Source organism: Puma concolor, chromosome D1 (assembly GCF_028749965.1).
Source record: "Puma concolor isolate L17-30 chromosome D1, mPumCon1.1.hap2, whole genome shotgun sequence".
Taxonomy (NCBI): Eukaryota; Metazoa; Chordata; class Mammalia; order Carnivora; family Felidae; genus Puma; species Puma concolor.
In genome coordinates this window covers 100,422,819-100,439,432 of record NC_141676.1, presented here as the reverse complement: position 1 = coordinate 100,439,432, position 16,614 = coordinate 100,422,819, and the positions used below count along the sequence as shown (strand labels likewise).

Here is a 16,614-nt window from a genome sequence, read left to right as displayed (position 1 = left end):
AGGACCCCAGTGAAAAATAAACGAACTTGAACAGTTCACAAAAGAGGAAATATACAGGGCTAAAAGACACGTGGGAAAATGTTCAAGTTCACTAATAACAAAAGAAATGCAAATTTTAAAAACCAGGTACCATTTTTTATCTATCGAACTTGCAAAGTTAAAAAAAGAAAAGAAAAAGAAGAATATCCAGAGCCGACAAGTATGCAGTGGAGGGGCCACTGCCATGCTCTGCTAGGGATTGTATACATTGATACTACTTTTAGAGGGACAATCTAGTGATGCGTATCATTCCGTTCCTTTCCAATTATCCCAAGAAAATGATCCAAAATAGATTAAAAATTTTATTCACAAAGATCCAGTGTTGTTTATAAGACTGAAAAAGAAGCTGGAAACAACTTAGATGTCAAAAAAGAAGAGATTGGTTGAATACATTTCAGTATCCTCCCACAATAGAACATTAATGCAGCCATCAGATAAGACCTTTAGTCAAGTTTCTAGTAACATGGGGAAATGCTCTTATTGCGGTGTTAAGTAAAAAGAGAAAAATACCAAATCATATATATGTTATAATCTCAAATACGTTAAAAAAGAAAACCCCAAAACACAGAAGCAAGGAAGGGGATAAAATATACTGACTTATTAACAGTGGTTGTCTTGGGGTATTGGAATCACTGGCAATTTTTCCTTTTCCTTCTTCTTCCCTTTTCCCTCTAATGTTCTATACTGATAATATATTGTCTTTATAATAAAATTTTTATTTGAAAATAATTGGCTACAGAAATCAAGACGTGCAGTCTTGGCATGAGAATAGACCTATTGGTAGAAGAGATTAGAAAGGCCAGAAATAAATTGTTCCATTTATGGTCAATTGATTTTCAACAGGGCATTAAGAAAATTCAAGGGGGAATAATGGTCTATTCAATAAATGGTACTGGGACAACTGGATATCCACATGCAAAAGAGTGAAGCTGGACCCCTTCCTCACATCATGCATAAAAATTAACTAAACTCGATCATGGACCTAATTGTAAAAGCTAAAACTATAAAATTCTTGCAAGAAAACACAGAAGTAAATCTTCATGACCTTACGTTAGGCGAAACCTTAAATAAGACACCAAAAGCACAGACAACAAAAGAAAAAGGGACAGATTAGACTTCATCAAAATTAAATATTTTTTGTACTTCAAAGAACATGACCTAGAAAGTGAAAAGACAACACGCATAATGTGGGGAAATATTTGCAAATCGTATATCTGATAAGGGAATTGTACCCAAAATATACAAAGAACTCTTACAACTCAACAAAAAGATTAATAATTCAGATGAAAAATGGACAAAGATTCGTGTAAACATTTCTCCAAAGAAGATATACAGATGTCTAATAAGAACTTCTTTATTCATTTCTTATTGCTGCCATAATTAAAATACCACAAACTTAGTGGGTTAAAACAATACCAATTTATCAGAGCACCTGGCTGACTCAGTCAGTGGAGCGTGTGACTCTTGATCATGAAGTTGTGAGTTCAAGCCCCATGTTGGGTACAGAGATTACTTAAAAATAAAATCTTTAAAAAACAAAACAATGTATTGTCTTACAGTTCTGGAGCTCAGAAGTCTCATATGGGGAGAAATAGAGACTAACTGTTCCTGGGTACAGGATATCTTTTGGGGATGATGAAAATATTTTAAAATTGATTTTGGTGATGGTTGCACAACTCTGAATATACTAAAAAACATTGATTTGTGCATATACTTTAAATATATGGGTTGTATATATGTAAATTATATCTCAATAAGCTGTGAAAAAATAATGAATCCTAGTAGGATCCCAAATCAGTTTAACAATAAATCCAATGCAAACTGGCTTAAAGAGTTAAGGAAATTTATTAGCTCATTTACCTGAAAAGTACAAAGGAAGTAAGGACTTCAAGTGCAGTGTAGTCTGGGGCACCCCTCCCCAGGAGCTAGAGCCCCAAACGTGCATGCTGGTATCCAAGGTGGGGAAGGTGGGATGGATGTTGTAGAAATATCACCCACTAAGGGTAGAGAGAAGACAACAGAAGAAGGTCAAGTTCAAAGATACATCTTAGTGGGGTGCCTGGGTGACTCAGACGGTTAGGAATCATGATCTCACAGTTCATGAGTTCAAGTCCAGTTTCTGTGCTGACAATCTTGGAGCCTGGAGCCTGGAGCTTGCTTCTGATTCTGTGTCTCCCTCTCTCTCTCTCTCTCTCTCTGCCCCTCCCGCATTCATGCTTTCTCTCTCTCTCTCTCTCTCAAAAACAAACAAAAAAATTTTTTTAAAGTTACATCTTAGAGGCTGTGCGCATCAGGCTGAAGCTAGTGAGGGAGTTGTGTGCTAGACTGAGGCTTGAGAAAAACAGCTAAGGACAGTGATAAATGTTCTAAAATAAGATTGTTGTGATGGCTTCACAGCCCTGTAAATATAATTTAAAAACACTAAATTATGCACCTTAAATGGTAAGTGAATCATATTTCAATAAGGTTGGTTTTTTTTTTTAATGTTTAGAGCAAGAAGATAATTGTTAATTTAGCACTTGGACATAGGATGCCAGATTTACAAGTGACCGAGAGAAAAGGGTGCCTCTCCTATTTAGGGTTCCCTCGAGGAGAATGGAGTTCAGTGTGAAGTCCAAGATATGGGAAAGATCATAAGCGAGCCTCTGTGTATTTTAAAGGAGTCCAAGACTCCAGAGCCCAGATAAGTTACGTCTGAGGGCCCTGAAAGAACTTGTAGGTGTAGTCATTATTTATCCTATAATCTGTGAGAATTATGGAGAATTGGGGAAGAGAAGGTTTTTTTAAAATTTCTTAATGTTTATTCATTTTTTGATAGAGAGAGACAGAGCGTGAGTGGGGGAGGGGCAGAGAGAGAGGGAGACACAGAATCTGAAGCAGGCTCCAGGCTCTGAACTGACAGCCCAGAGCCCAACACGGGGCTCGAACTCACAGACTGTGAGATCATGACCTGAGCCCAAGTCGGACACCCAACCGACTGAGCCACCCAGGTGCCCCGAAGAGAAGTTTTGAAGATAGGCACACATACAGATTTATCATAAGTGACACGGGGAAGGTGAGAATGGAAGTTCTCCCAGAACCTTTAATAAAATGAAACCTGTTTCAAAGAATGCAAGCTCTTTATGGCAGGGACTTCATCTGCTTGGGCATAACTGTATCTTTAGCTCCTAGAACATTGCCTAACCCATTATAGGCACCCAAATATTTGCTTAAGGTTGAGTGTTGACTTCTTCAGGATAGGCAGTGGGGGAGAACCTGGGTACACAGTGAAAAGCATGGAAGCTAGGCTATACACAAAATGAATCTTGGACAAAAGAAACCTTAGTGAGAGTTTTGTTGTTGTTGTTATAAAATGGTTTTGGATTTGGCCAAATGCTTTTTCTGTATCTATCGAAATAATCATATGGTTTTTCTCCTTTATTCTGTTAATATGATAAATTACATTAATTGATTTTCCAATGTTAAACCATCTTTCATTCCTAGGATAAACCCACTTGGGAAGGCCATGTTATCCTTTTTATGTACTGCTGAATTCAGTTTGCTAGTATTTTGTTAACAACGAAGCCATCTGGGCCTAAGGGAAGATTTTTCATTACCAATCCAATTTATTTAATTGATATAGGACTCTTTAGGTATTTCATTTCTTCTTGAGTCAGTTGTGATCATTAGTGTCCTTCTAGGAATGTATCCATTTCATCAAGTTTTTAAATTTTTATCGGTGTAAAATTTTTCATAATGTTCCATTGTTGTCTTTTTAATATCTGTAGGGTCTGTAGTGAAATCCTCCCTTGTATTTGCACCAAAAACTAAATCTTGGGGCGCCTGGGTGGCGCAGTCGGTTAAGCGTCCGACTTCAGCCAGGTCACGATCTCGCGGTCCGTGAGTTCGAGCCCCGCGTCAGGCTCTGGGCTGATGGCTCGGAGCCTGGAGCCTGTTTCCGATTCTGTGTCTCCCTCTCTCTCTGCCCCTCGCCCGTTCATGCTCTGTCTCTCTCTGTCCCAAAAATAAATAAACGTTGAAAAAAAAAAAATTAAAAAAAAAAAAAAAAAAAAAACTAAATCTTGACCCAAGGTAAACAATAAACTATAGTAATATGGAAAAAACAAACAGACAAACCCTAAATCTTGGGACCAGAGTCAGATGTGAAAGTCTAGGCAAATTGCAGTTGGTTACTATGTCTCTTACATCTCCTATGCTTATTTTCCTTCTATTGCCAACCTTGGAGGATCCACTTTAGATTTAATGAAAGCTGCTAGGAAGAAAGGTAGCCTCCAGAAACAGCAAGTAGCAAGCTCATTGTTGATCTTGGGTGAGATTCTTAGGTAGGTTTGTGAGGGATACAAAAAAAAAAAAAAAAAAAAAATTGGTGATCACTGAGAGTCATATATTCACTAAGAAGAATTTGGCTGTAATTCCTAAGGGCTATCTATCTACCTCCCTTGACAGCTGGGATTGTTTAAACTAGTATTTACTGTGGCCCTATTTTGGACCATGTGTACTAGCTGCAGACAAAACAGAGGGTGGGAAAAACTCCCTGCCTTTACCATACAGTGAGGGTGATAGTCACTAAACCAGTAAGTGCATGAATATAACTACAAACTGTGGGAAGCGCTATGAAGGAATTGTGCCAGATTTTTAATTTAGATTGGGTGGTGGAAGGGGGGAGGAAGCCGTCCAAGGAGGCCTCCAAGAGGAACTCCCATTGAAAGATGAGTAAGAGTTAGCCTAGGAAATAATGACAGGAAGAGTATTCGAGGTGAGCAGCATGGGCTTGAGTTAGGAAAGTGTTTGCTGAGTTTGAGGAACTGAGAGCAGGCAAGTGTTGCTGGAAAGTAGTGGGAAAGTGAGACGCACTGGAGCCAGGGAGGTGGGAGGGTCAAAAACTATGAAAGCTTTAAAATTTTTTTTTTCAACGTTTATTTATTTTTGGGACAGAGAGAGACAGAGCATGAACGGGGGAGGGGCAGAGAGAGAGGGAGACACAGAATCGGAAGCAGGCTCCAGGCTCTGAGCCGTCAGCCCAGAGCCCGACGCGGGGCTCGAACTCACAGACCGCGAGATCGTGACCTGAGCCGAAGTCGGACGCTCAACCGACTGAGCCACCCAGGTGCCCCTATGAAAGCTTTAAAGGGCGATTACATGGTTGCCTTTTATCCTAAGGGCACTAGAAAGCCACTGGTAGAGTTTGGGCAGGAATGTAGCATGATCCAGTTTTGTTTTACTTATTACAGAAAAACGTAAACACATATGACAACAGATACAATAGTATTAGGACCTACTACGTGCCCATGACCAGCTTCAAAAATTATCTTAGATACTTACCTGGCAGGGGAGATACCATGATCATCACGAAGGTGGTTTTCCCAGGGCAAGGCTTATCCATTGCACTCCGGGTGTGCTGACCTCTGCGATTTCCCCAAATGTGGGAAACTCTACCGCATAATTTGTGGTAGTGGGGGACTGCGTTCGCGCTTTCCCCTAGGGAAAAAAAAAAAATTACCTTAGAGCCAATCCTCAGGATTCCGGAATAAGAAATAGAAATTCCTGGGGTGCCTGGATGTCTCAGTCAGTTAAGCATCCAACTCTTGGTTTTGGGTTAGGTCATGATCTCTCGATTTCCAGTGTTCGAGCCCCATATTGGGCTCTGTGCTGACAGTGCTGCGTAGCCTGCTTGGGATTCTCTCTCTCCCTCTCTCTCTACCCCTCCCCCACTCGTGCTGTCTCTGTGTCTCTCAAATTAAATAAGTAAACATTAAAAAATAAAATAAATAAAAAAGGAATAGGGCGCCTGGGTGGTTCAGTTGGTTAAGCGTCTGACTTCGGCTCAGGTCACGATCTCACGGTCCGTGAGTTCGAGCCCCGCGTCGGGCTCTGTGCTGACAGCTCAGAGCCTGGAGCCTGTTTCAGATTCTGTGTCTCCCTCTCTCTCTGCCCCTCCCCTGTTCATGCTCTCTCTCTGTCTCAAAAATAAATAAACGTTAAAAAAAATTTTATAAAAAAAAAAAAAGGAATAGAAATTCCTAGAAATTCTTGATATTATAAGCAATTCTGTGTTTTGTTTTAACGTTTATTCATTTTTGAGAGACAGAGCGTGAGTGGGGGAGGGGCAGAGAGAGAGGGAGACACAGAATCCAAAGCAGGCTCCAGGCTCTGGGCTGTCAGCACAGAGCCTGGCATGGGGCTCGAACCTGAGCCAAAGTTGGGCGCTTAACCAACTGAGCCACCCAGCACCCCAGCAATTCTGTATTTTTTAAAACACTTTATTTGCATGCTTTATATTCTTTAAAAATTTTTTTTAAATTTTATTCATTTGAAAGAGAGAGACAGACAGAGCTCAAGTGGCGGAGGGGCAGAGAGAGAGGGAGACGTAGAATCTGAAGCAGTCTCCAGGCTCTGAGCTGTCAGAACAGAGCCCAACGTGGGGTTTGACCCATGAACCACAAGGTCATGACCTGAGCAGAAATTGGACACTCAAGTGACTGAGCCACGCAGGAGCCCTTTGCATGTTTTAAGTAATAGTGAATGATTGGGGTGCCTGGTTGACTCAGTCAGTAGAGCATGTGATTCTTGATCTCAGGGTTGTGAGTTTGAGCTCCATGTTGGGTGTAGACATTACTTAAAAAAACAAAAAAATCTTAAGTAACAATAATAATAAGTGATCATGATAATAAACAGTGCACCAGTTTTCTGTGATAGGTGTCTACTAAAAGTTTCAGAGGCTTGCTATAAAAAAAAAAAAACAATGTACTGGGTGCCTGGGTGGCTCAGTCGGTTAAGCGTCCGACTTCGGCTCAGGTAACGATCTCAGGTCCGTGAGTTCAAGCCCCACATCAGCCTCTCTGCTGTCAGCGCAGAGCCCACTTTGGATCCTCCCTCCCCCTCTCTCTCTCTGCCCCTCCCCTGCTTGCACTCACTCAAAAGTAAATATTTAAAAAAATAAATTAATTAAAATAAATTAAAATTTAAAAAAGCAATGTAGGGGTACGTGGATGTCTCAGTCAGCTGAGCGTCCGATTCTTGATTTCCATTCAGGTCATGATCCCAGGCTTAGGATCCCAGGATTGGGCCACATGGAGCTCCGAGCAGAGCCTGGAGCCTGCTTAGGATTCTCTCTCTCCCCCACTTGAGTGCTGTCTTTCTCTCTCTCTCTCAAATAAACTTAAAAAAAAAAAAAGCAATGTAATAAATGCACATTTATCATTATTGTAAACCAACAAATTGTGACAAGATTATATATTTCGGGGCGCCTGGCTGGCTCAGTCAGTACAGCATGTGCTTCTTGATCTTAGAGTTGTGAGTTCAAGCCCCACATTGGTCGTGGAGCCTTAAATAAATAAATAAATAGAATTTAAAAGTCTTTTTAAAAAATATTATATATTTCTTTTTTTAAATTTTTTTTTTAACGTTTATTTATTTTTGAGACAGAGAGAGACAGAGCATGAACGAGGGAGGGGCAGAGAGAGAGGGAGACACAGAATCGGAAGCAGGCTCCAGGCTCTGAGCCATCAGCCCAGAGCCCGACGCGGGGCTCGAACTCACGGACCGCAAGATCGTGACCTGAGCTGAAGTCGGACGCTTAACCGACTGAGCCACCCAGGCGCCCCAAAAATATTATATATTTCAATAACATGGAAACATGATCTGTACTTGATATAGTCATTTGTTGATAGAAAGTCCTAAGAGACAATCTAAAAAGTTAACACAAAAGAAATGCCAAATAAAAACTATGTAAAAAATTGAAGGAGGATGCTACAAATATTTAGTATTTAAAAGGTAGCATTCTTGGGGCACGTGGGTGGCTCAGTCAGTTAAGTGTCTGAACTTCGGTTCAGGTCATGATTTCACGTCTGGGGGTTTGAGCCCATGTGCGGCTCTGTGCTGACAGTTTAGAGCCTGGAGCCTGCTTTGGATTCTGTGTCTCCCTCTCTCTGCTTCTCCGCAGCTTGTGCTCTCTCTCTCTCAATAATAAATAAAAACTTTTTTAAAATTATTAAAAAATAAATAAGATAGCATTCTTAAAACGAAAATTTTAAACACACAAAGCATTAATTGCCCTAATAGTCGCAATTTTTGTTTAATGACAGATATTCCAGGTAGAAAAGAAATTGCTTGTGTTTGCATTGGTATCAGTTGAATTGCTAAAAACGCACCCAAAAGCATTTGTTAAGTTAGGCATTAGGGTTCATGTTGCTTCATACAAGCTCATTTCCATTTATCACAATTTGGTTTTAGTGTTGAAATTGGTATTACTTTTGCAAATTCTGGTTTTAGATCAGTTTCTGATTTCATGTCAGTGTATTTATTCTGCAACATTCACATCTCCTCTCTTTGCATTTCTTCTGTGCAAGTATTTACAGATGACCATAACCCACAGCGAATATTCAAACGTTTTAAAAAGCACCAATGAGCAAAAAAAAAAAAAAGCACCAATGAACGTTGTTGAGTAGTATTCAAATAACGCAACGTTCAGATTTCCTGGCACCACACAGAATCCCAGATTGAAGTTGCCAGTTGAAGGACTTAACTTTGACTACAAACCTTGTTACTTCTTGAATCACCACTCACTGGATTTCTGTCAAGCAAGTTGTGCCTCTAAGCTTATTTATATTTATTTTATTTACAAGAATACTTGGCCTGAGCAGCAGACAGAGCCACGAACACCCACTTCTCACATGGCGGTGAAGATAAATGGGCATGGACAGGTTCTTGCTGTGTTTCGGAATCGGTAGAGGCCATCAAGACAGTACAGCCCATTTTAACAGTTTCTATGCAGAACATCATCTTTTTGTTGACACTGGCGGTCTGAGTGGAACACATGGGGGTTATGAGAAATTAAGAAGGAAATAAGATGGAATTGTTAGGCTGGGTGAGGACTCTCAGAAAGGAGATAGGGCGACAGGGCAAAACAGTCTTGTCTCTGTATAGGAGAAGCGGATAGGGAAAGCGAAAGCGGCTGGGGTGCTGAGGATGAGCCGTGATGGACCTCGAAACATCTTCTGGTAGGATTTCATCAGCACTTGGTTGGGTAACTTTCTCTCGTCACTGGGAAACCTGTGGGACTTTCTCCTCCAAGATCAATGTGGCCCATGCACTTGCTGCTTTCACTTGTTCCTGGTGGTTGTGGCTGTGTGCAATCTGCATTGGCTGCTTCAGGGCTCTCTAAGTTAATCTAGTGGGAAGGTCTCACATTTATCAGTTGGCTCAATTCGATTTCACTCTTGGGTCACTGTTTTCTATGCTATAAATAGGCCAGAAGTAAAGTCCCTTCTTTGGTAGAGTCCCTTACTTGCCACTGTACCCTGACTTTTCCCATAGTTCAAGGCTGAGCTCTTTTTTTTTTTTTTTTAATGTTTATTTATTTATTTATTTATTTTTGACAGAGAAAGAGAGAACAAGTTGGGGAGGGGCAAGGGCAGAGAGAGAGGGAGACACAATCCCAAGCAGGCTCCAGGCTCTGAGCTGTCATCACAGATCCCGACGCCAGGCTCGAACCTACGAACTGTGAGATCATGACCTGAGCTGAAGTTGGACGCTTAAGCTACTGAGCCACCCAGGTGTCCTAAGGCTGAGCTCTTCTTAGTCCCTTGATCACTGGATGTGTCAAATCTCTTTTTTGTTCAAGTTACTGGTTTTATGTATCCATGCAATGAATTACTATGTAGCCTGTATAAAAATGATGCATTAAGAAAAGGGGGGGGGGGAGGTGCCTGGGTGGCTCAGTCGGTTAAACACCTGATTTTGGCTCAGGCCATGATCTCGCAGTTCATGAGTTCGAGCCCCGCGTCGGGCTCTGTGCTGACAGCTCAGAGCCTGGAGCCTGCTTCGGACTCTATGTCTCCCTCTCTCTCTGCCCCTCCCCCACTTGTGCTCTGTCTCTCAAAAATAAATAAATGTAAAAGTAAAAATAAAAAATCAAAGACTTTGAAGTTTAGAGGGGGAGAGAGACCAGAACACAAAGCAATTAAAGTGCAGTATGATAAATGCCTCAGAGGTATACCTGGGGATGCGTGGAGAGCAACAGGTTAAATATAAGTGGTAGGAGGAGAGAAGAGGCAGGCAGGAAAAGCCTCTAGAGGTCAGATTCAACAGCAGTCTTTCATTTTCCCTAGGTTGAAATGATCTACCACCTAGATTCAACAGCTGTTAACATTTTGCCATATTCACTTAGCAAGCAAAAACAACCAGATACGCAAATGCTAAACCCTCTGAAACTTCACCCCTAAATGTTTAAGTACCCAACTCCTAAACATGACATTTTGCATAACCGTAATGCCATTTTCAAGCATAAAAATTAACATTCACTCCTTTTGATTACCTAACAGCTAATCCATATAAAAAAAATCATCCCAGGCTTGCCTGGATGGCTCAGTCGGTTGAGCGTCTGACTCCGGATTTCGGCTCAGGTTGTGATCTCACGGTTCGTGAGATCGGGCCCCATGTCGGGCTGCGTGCTGAGGGCGTGGAGCCTGCTCGCGATTCTCTCTCTCCCGCTGTCTGCCCCTTCCCCGCGCGCGTGCACACGCTTTCCCTCTCTCTCAAAATAAATAAATAAACTTTAAAAAAAAAAAAAGACGAAAGTGAAAAAATCATCCCGATTTCGCCGAGACATCTTTCAAGGGTTGTTTTCTCTTCCAACCCAGGGTCCAGGCCAGACTCACACACTGCACATGGCGGCAGCGGTTTGTGCTAGGAGAACTTGGTGAAGCTGGAATTCTGTTTGCCAGAAGCTCCTCCCCTGGACGGTTTCAGGTTAGAGTAGGTCAAAAGAGGCATGTGCATGAGATTTGCAAGGCAGAAATGAAGCAGTAAGTATTATTTCTGAAGGTCATTGTGGTTAGCTGTGGTGACAGTTGCAAACACAAGTGTTAGTGAGCTCAAGCTTGTCCTTGTTTTGCTCTGATTAGTGTGCAGAAAGTCTTCCCAGCCGCTGACCCCGTTAGCCAACAGTGGCCCAGGCCCACCTCCACGTATTTGCTGGTGGGTCTGCAAAGGTGGTGGCTGCATGAGCTTTCTCATCACGGTCCCATGTCAGGGAGATGTGCCTGACGTCCCATAAGGGTGACTCCTGATTCCCTGACTTCTCTGCTTGTCCTTCACTTCCCCTGCTCCTTCTGCAATGGTGTTTCTGATAGAAACTCCTCTCACAATTCATAGTGTCTCTGCCTCCCTGACTGCTATGCTTATTGGTACGGGCTGTGGTCTCAGGGAAACAGAATCTTCAAGATGGGAGTCTGGCATTGGTTCTCTGATCTGATTATTTTTTTTTTTTATTTTAAGTTTATTTATTTTGAGAGAGACAGTGCAAGCAGGGGAGGGGCAGAGGGAGAGAGAGGGAGAGGGAGAGAGAGAATCCCAAGCAGGCTCCGAATTGCCAGCACAGAGTCAGACACGGGGCTCGAGCCCACGAAACTGTGAGATCATGGCCTGAGTCAGACGCTCGACCAACTGACCCACGCAGACACCCTGATCTGATTAAATTTAAATGTATTAACGACGATCGCCAGTGGTAAAGGGGACATTGGTATTCCATGGCATTTGGTGGCAAAACAGTCACTTAAATTCTTATCTGTAGTCATCTATGATAAATACTTACAGAAGCCAAGCCTTTGTGTAACCAAATATTTGCTGCCATAGAACATTTCAGTTGAAATAATAGCATAACGAGCCTTGTTGGTTGCTTCTAAGTATGCTGGAGAGTTTGGAGAAAGAAAATGATGAGCTTAGGGCTTTAAATTCCCAGCTTAAGATCTGGGAAAAGGACCAAAAAAAAAAAAAAAAAATTCTTTGACTACCCTAAAAGAAACTCTTATCTCTTGTAGCCTTAGGGTAAAGATTTCTCGTAACCAAACCCTAAATTTCTACTTTCAGAGAACTGACCTCCAATAAATATTGAATAACCTAGTAGGGTCTCATGTTAAAAATAAGACATTTACTTGGAAGGAATAAGAACCTGAATCTTAGGGGACATATGGACAGATTCTGATGAAGCTGGAGACCTTAAACTCCACATTCTGCTCACCTTCCTTCAGCAGTGAAAGTATAGTTAATCCTCCCTTATCTGAAAAAGCTGTAATGGCTTCCCCAAGGTAGTTGCCTTCCAGGGGACTGCTGATCCTCCTGGAACGTAACCCTACCACCTCTTTTAGATATGTAACCAGATTCAAGTGACAGCAGGCTGTAGTGTGGCCCAGGAGAAAACACCACACACATCACAAGAATATTGAGAGCTTGTCAGTTTCTTTGGTGTTTCACTTTTTGTTTTGACATAACTTAAGCCTTACTGAAAAGTTACACAAGTAGTACAACAATTCTCTTTACCTTAAAAAAGAAACCTTTTAGGGCGCCTGGGTGGCTTAGTCCATTAAGCATCCGACCTCGGCTCAGGTCACAATCCCACGGTTCGTAGGTTTGAGCCCCTCATTGGGCTCTGTGCCGACAGCTCAGAGCTCGGACCCTGCTTCAGATTCTGTGTCTCCCTCTCTCTCTCTGCCCCTCCCCTGCTCGCGCTCGCTCTCTCTCTCTCTCAAAAATAAATAAACGTTTAAAATCTTAAAATTAAAAATAAGATTTTTAAAAATGTTTATTTACTTATTTTGAGGGGGGATGGGGCAGAGGGAGAGAGAGAGAGGGAGAGAGAGAGAATACTAAGCAGGCTCCCAGCACGGAGCCCAACTAGGGCCTTGATCTCACAACTGTGAGATCACAGCTTGAGCCAAAATCAAGAGTCGGGTGCTTAACTGACTGAGCCGACCACGCACTGCCCCACCTTTTTTTAAAGTAGGCTTCACGCCCAGTGCAAAGCCCACCCTGGGGCTTAAACTCACGACCCTGAGATCAAGACCTGAGCTGAGATCAGGTGAGATCAATACCTGAGTTGAGATCAAGAGGCAGATGCTAAACTGACTGGAGCCACCCAGGCACCACATATGATTCTCTTTACCTTGAATCAAGACCCCTCAAATGCCAATTTATATTGACAGAAACCTAGGGAATATGTATGAGAATAGATCCTAAAGGTGTTGGATCAGGATGAAAGGAATATAGTTTTGGATTGGGCTGAACGTATTAATATGGGTGCACTAAGCAGAGATTCTAAATTTAATGTATTTGTTCAGGTTGGCTGGGAATGACTCTAATCATTTGCTTTTTAAAAATTTTAATATTTATTTATTTTCGAGAGAGAGAGAGAGAGAGACAGAGCATGAGCAGGGGAGGGGCAGGCAGAGAGAGAGGACACAGAATCGGAAGCACAGAATCAGAACATCCAATATGGAAGAGAAAGGCACCCAGAATGTGAGAATGGATTTATGTGAAGCCAGCATCACATACTCCTCGGTAAGATCCCGAGGACACTCCCTTCAGCAGAGAAATTGCATTAGTGAGAACACCAGCGTCACTGAAGGGCTCTGTGGTGGCTCTTCTCTAAAAGCAAAGCATAATCGTGGGAAATGCAGTCATCAAAATGGGCTCTCTGAATTGATCCAATGGGGACGATGGGACACCAGGGTGTTGGGAGTCAAGTGCAGGCATTTAGTAACTAAGACAAAGTCAGCGTGGTGGCTGTAAAGGACAACAGGGTCAAAGCAGGCATCGGAGTGATTTGGCCTGCAGAGTGTCCGCACTGGCTGGGGGCTCCCAGCGTCCCTCGGGCAGAAATGCCTGGGCAGCCTACTGAAAGTCTTTCCTTGGTTTGAATAAGCGCAGAACCTGTACTCGCGGTGAACAGAAGTCTGACTTCTGACAATAGAGTGAGAGTCCTTCCACAATTCTTAGATTCGGCCCAGTTCATAAACCCCAACCCCCTGCTCTACTGCCGAAAAGTCACTGTTAATGTTCCTCCTGCCCCTTCCCATACTGCCATTTACCAGGTGACGTTCAGAAGGAAAAACCACCAGATGTGGGGGAGATTACTGAACCGTGGCTCTGAACTGATGCTAATCCCTGGAGACTCAAAATGCCACTGTGATCTGTCAGAGTAGCGGCTTATGGAAGTTAAATGATCCTCGAAAGTTACGGCTTGGCTCCCTCTCTCAGCAAGCCCAGTGGTTCCCAGAACCATCCGATTGTTATTTCCTCAGCTCCAGAAGGTATAGGTGGGTATGAATTGCAGCTCAGATATACTCAGGAGGTATCTGACTGTATACCCTGAACAACTGGTAGACTCCCCACATTGGTCCTCTGACCAAGGGAGTAAAGACGATGATGATAGAAAAGGCCAAGTACAAGTCACTAGAACCGTGTCCACATACTAAAATAGTAAACTAAAGCCAGTATCACATTTCTGGAAGGATTGAGAAGCTTAGTGGCACCAATGAGTTCTTGAAAGATTCAATGGATTTAGTAATGTGAAGAAGAAATTATTTGTGACATTAAAAAGATGATTGTGGTGGAGTAGTGAGAATAAGTCTTACTCAAGAGAGATTGGGAACAGTATTTGCTGGTGAGTAACTACTCCATGAATTTGGGGAACTATCAGTTCAAACTTTGCCTGTAGCAACAAGGCTTAGTAATCTGATTTTGGAGTACATATTCTGAGCAGGACAGGAGGAAACAGTTTAACATAAGAGGCCACTGAGAAAATGCAGGATTTAGGATAAGAGTTATCATAGATTGAACACTCACATGTGCCAAGCACTGCATAAGCATTTGCGTACATCATCTCCTGGAATGTTTATAGCAACCCTAGGAGGTAAGTACTGTGATTTCTCTCATTGTACTGAAGAGAATATAAGAATTTTCAAAGGTTTCATTACTTTCCAAGGTCACATGGTGAATAGAAGAACTGGAACTCTAAAGCCATTTTCTTAACCACTGTAACTTACAGCTTCCCTTGAGATTTGACAAAGACTTCTGGAAATAGTTGAGAAGACTTCAGTGTGAAGAATGGTGGAAGATTTGGGAAAGAGACACTTTGCTCTTGCTTACATGAAGTCACTATAATGTAATATTAAGCTGAAAAATGTAAGTGGTTTTATTTGCATATTAATAAAAACATTGCTTTAAAAAAAAAAAAAAAAGAAAGAAAGATTCAAGGGTGGGGCGCCTGGGTGGCTCAGTTGGTTAAGCATCCGACTTGGGCTCAGGTCATGACCTCGCAGTTGGTGGGTTCGAGCCCCATGTCGGGCTCTGTGCTGACAGCTCAGAGCCGGGAGCCTGCTTCGGATTCTGTGTCTCCCTCTCTCTCTGCCCCTCCGCCACTCATTCTCTCTCTCCCTCTCTCTGCCCCTCCCCTGCTTGTGCTCTGTCTCTCTCTCTCTCTCTCTCTCTCAAAATAAATAAACAGCTTTTTAAAATTGTTTTAAAAGAAATTAAAATTAATAAAAAATGTTCAATGCTTTAGTTACTAATTGCTTTTAAGATACCAATAATAGACTTTTGCATGTGAACATAACCTTTTTATGAAGAGTAACTATTTTCCAAAAGGATAAGACGAGTGGGGGAAAGCATGGCTCTGTTTTCTATTTTCGTAAATCCCTTTAACGTCTGGCTCATAGAAGACAGCTAGATTCTCATAACTGATTCTGCATAGTCTATTGCAATATCCCGTATCACGGAGCCTCTGGATGACTCCATAGTTCATTCTTGATGAAACAAGAGTGAAAGAGATAGTTTGGCATTATTTCGAAAATAGTTTTCATCTCACAGACCCTCTGAAAGGGTCTGAGGGGACTCTACGACTCCCAGACCACACCCCGAGAACCCCTGTTATATATAGCATTGTGCCACAAGGTTTTTGCTCTATTTTGCATTTTCTTTCACCACTAATGAATTTTTGTAGCTATTTTTCATTAACTACAAAGTAATTAATGCTCATCAGCTTTGCAGATGTTATAAGGTTGGAAGGGGAGGGGATTATTGTAAAAGGTGACAAGAATACAAGCTGACATGATTTCAGCAGACCAGGATCAAACAAAATTAAAGGTGGAATGACCTGTCTTAACATTTTGCTTTGTTTTTAATTGGTTGCACGAGTACTGGCAGCATAGGCTGCGAAGAACCGGCCTGACAGCAGCTCGTATGAAAAAGATCTGGCAGCTCGTGTCAACCACAAGCTAAATGTGAACCAACAGTTTAAACATAACGTTAAGAAGCATCCGTAGGAGCACCTGGCCGGCTTAGTCGGTGGAGCATGCGACTCTTGACTTCAGGGTCATGAGTTCGAGCCCCACGTTGCGTGGAGCAATTACTTAAAATAAATTAATTAATTAAAAAAAAAAAAAAAGAAGCATCAATAGAAGTGTAACCACTGAGCTGGGGCAGACAGGTAGTGTTATTGACTTGGAGGAGAGGTGGGGGAGTCCCCGCCTGGATTCTCAGAAAGCACAAAGGGGAGGGGATAGGTCGCGTGCAGCATTTGTGCTCTGCTAACAATGTGGGGTTGTTTTCTTAACGTTTACTTATTTTGAGGGAACGAGAGCACACGTGAGTGGGGAAGGGGCAGAGAGCGAGGGAGAGAGAGAGAATCCCAAGCAGGCTCTGCACAGTCTGGAGTCTGTGGGAGGTTCAAATCCCAGCTCTGCCACTTGCTAAATGCGCTGCCTCTGTTAAACTCTCTGAACCTCGGTTTCCCCATTT

General features: G+C 42.3%; 1 non-coding gene across 1 annotated transcript; it reads left to right on the top strand.

The window, feature by feature from the left end:
* The first annotated feature begins 5,353 nt into the window (after nucleotides 1-5,353).
* LOC112866243 (U1 spliceosomal RNA) lies at nucleotides 5,354-5,520 on the top strand. The gene has a single exon (XR_003224098.1). It is a non-coding gene; the product is annotated as a U1 spliceosomal RNA (small nuclear RNA).
* Nucleotides 5,521-16,614: the final 11,094 nt, after the last annotated feature.